Source organism: Echinops telfairi, unplaced genomic scaffold (genome assembly GCF_000313985.2).
Source record: "Echinops telfairi isolate 266 unplaced genomic scaffold, ASM31398v2 ScPeMD7_7469;HRSCAF=8507_1, whole genome shotgun sequence".
NCBI classification, from domain to species: domain Eukaryota; kingdom Metazoa; phylum Chordata; class Mammalia; order Afrosoricida; family Tenrecidae; genus Echinops; species Echinops telfairi.
The window spans coordinates 123,623,932-123,624,452 of record NW_022111373.1 but is presented as its reverse complement, the minus strand read 5'-3'; positions in this window follow the sequence as shown (position 1 = coordinate 123,624,452).

Genomic DNA, 521 nt, shown 5'->3' with positions numbered 1-521 from the left:
ACATTCATTTTCAAATGAATTCATTTAATTGTTCTTGATAAGATTAAATAGTTATGATAGAACAACAGAAGGAGCATGTAACTGAAGTATGTCACCAATTTGAAACATAGCAGGATGTGCTGTTGAGGGCAAGCTTATGTCTGAATCAGATGTGTCACAGTTGATCTAATAAAGATGCCAGGTCAATGAGCATGTACTAAGTAAGTCTAACCAGACAAACCAGAAGTGATTCATTGACATTACCAAATTGAATTGTAGCTAAAATTAACATCTTACTTTAAAGAAAATAAAGCAATGTGACAAACAACATATACCTCGGTTGATGAAAATAACAAACAGAAATTTTCCTAAATGCCAAGATAATGATCATAATAAAATCTCACCCTTTCTCTTTCTCTTTTAGATATGTAAGTTACACACTCTCAAAAATTGCATTAAAATCTGATAAGAAGAAGGGAGGCTATTTTGTATAAGGTGTATTTCAGGAGAACTGATTAACTTAGAGATAGTGACCATAAGTA